We start from the raw sequence: 2,373 nt of genomic DNA, 5'->3' as shown, positions 1-2,373 counted from the left end.
TTTACATGAATTAACATTTACTGGTAAAACTTTTTTCCTATAGGGTCGTGTTATATTCAGTCTTTTTCTTTTTTTCCTAAATTAATATTCAGATTTGGGGGGTCGTCTTATAATCGAGCAAATACGGTATATATAACAATATTAAAGATGTTTTGTTATTAAAAATGTTACAGCGTTTTTATCATACTTGATATAGCTGACACATGTTTAAATCAATGTTTTGTCATGAAAGATTCTAAAGCATTTTAGATAAATAGAAGGCATTTAGCTAGACCCTATAATGAATTGTCAAGCCTGCAAACAATTGTTTTGTTTGAAATGTCATTATGTTACTGCATTCACAGAATATTTTTAGTCTCCTTGCTGTTAAACGATATAACAAGTCTTCAACTACCCATAATTTTAACCTAATTCCCAGAACACAACATTTTAAATAAACATTTTACTTCTTCTGAAAACTGCTATAGCAACAGGATCATGTTTTGTGGCATTAGACATCGTTATGGAAACAGAGATCGGTCCAGCTAAGTATCAAAAAGATAATAGCCACATTAAATTAGGTAGATAAGAAAAAGAAAGCAAAAACATTTTTTATGGATCTTATCTTATTAGTCCATATACATTAATGTTTTTTTATTCAAACTGTTTCATATTTAAAGGGGCAGTTTAAGGTCCCTGATACACCTAATATGAAATAATGCATATTAAAGTACTCTCTGACTACTACAGTCTACAGTCAGAGCACAATTCAGCCTGGGATTGGAAAGCTCCAGAAGGTATCATAAACATGACGCATATTTAAGAGGGAAGGAAGTGAAATACAAACAATGCCAGGGGCAAATCATGCAAAACAAGTTTGCGTTCCCACAAAACTGCATGAAAGTGGCTCACCTAACTGAACATCCTCACATAACCAATTACCCATCAGATGAGGCAGCATAAAAAAAAATCTTCGCATGTGTCATTGAAGCTGCTTCTTTCCTTGTGCTACACTGATATAAGTAGACACACAAAGCCACGACGCGCATACATAAATACACACACCTACACAGATATGCTTAACAAGCATAGCCACATATCTTCATACAGAGATATCCTCAAACACATACACACGCCTGTATACACACTGACTGCCGTAAACACGGAATGCAGCTCCTACCTGCAGATTATCTCTCTTCCTTTAGTTGTAGGTTGATGGCTGGGGTATCCTGACACTTGCTTTTTCATTACACCCTGACTATAACATGTGACTGCAGAAAGTGGCAGAATAATGTAGATCCTGTCACATGATAGGAAATAGGAAGCTGATGATTCAATCACTGATGCCCATAAACTGTCTGTGTCTCCGCAAAAACTCCTCCTGCAGGAGAGGGGCCCCTGTACCAAGTTGGCCCCCATCTGACCTCCCACATCACCCAGCACAAAAAGTACTATATGACAGCTAATACAGCATGCAAGCAGCCACTGTTTTTTTTTTTGTTTGTTTTTTTTCTTTTAAAGAGCCCGAGGTGCGTGCTCTTGGGTGCTGCACTCTGTGCCGTAAGGCAGCAGAAGCCAGATACGATTCTGGGTTCCCACACGGAGAACCCAGACGAATTCCCCCCCCCCCAAAAGGGTAAGACTCCATTGCTGCGCTTATTTGAAGAGAGGAAAGGGGTGATAGGCACCCAATCCTCCTCCAGCAAAATCCAGCTTCACTGCGTCTAAAAGAAACAGTGTCCAAAACAAAGGTGCCAAAAAACGTGTGCCAACTCAAAGTGGGGGCCTCGCCATGAATTTCGAAAACCGTGAAATCAATAAGAGAAAATAATTAATGGGCACTCGTGAAATCACAAAGTGATGAATAAATTAGAAAAAAATTATTTAAGGGCGGCCATTTCTGGCCTAGCCAGATTCAAAAATAAATTCTTCTCCCCAAGACCTGATGGTTCAGGGGGAAAAGTAAGTGCAAAGCAACCGCCAGTGCGACCGTGCGCTCACCATGTGCAGCGGCGTGCAATACCGCACATGGTGACTCCAGCATTACTGCCGGGGCAAATCAACACCTCGGGCTCCATTGCATTCCCAACCCTAAGGCCAGAGGATCAGCATACTCCCCCCCTGTCCAAAGGGGAACTACACTTGATCTTAGCCAAAAGGCCGAGAAGCGATTGGTAGGCCACTGGTAGGCCAATTGACACTATTAGCCACTATGTTGGGTCCCGTTTGTCCTGTGTATAGGGGTTGGGTAGTTATGGTAGGATTTTATCAGACTTGTGGTCTAAGTGATCAGGTGCACACACGTGAACCATTAAAGTCTTTATAGAGGCTTCCTTCTACACTGCATAAACAATTGCAAGCCTTCTTAATGTTTCTATGTTACAGATGGAAAAA

At 40.5% G+C, this 2,373-nt stretch overlaps 1 pseudogene; it reads right to left on the bottom strand.

Annotated features, from left to right (window-relative positions):
* Positions 1-1,970: 1,970 nt before the first annotated feature.
* Positions 1,971-2,151, bottom strand: LOC149298350 (U2 spliceosomal RNA; annotated as a pseudogene).
* Between the last annotated feature and the right edge of the window lie 222 nt (positions 2,152-2,373).

This window comes from Sceloporus occidentalis, unplaced genomic scaffold (assembly GCF_023333645.1).
Source record: "Sceloporus occidentalis isolate IW3139 unplaced genomic scaffold, rSceOcc1.0.p SCAF_33, whole genome shotgun sequence".
NCBI classification, from domain to species: Eukaryota; Metazoa; Chordata; class Lepidosauria; order Squamata; family Phrynosomatidae; genus Sceloporus; species Sceloporus occidentalis.
This window is presented reverse-complemented; position numbering and strand designations above follow the sequence as displayed.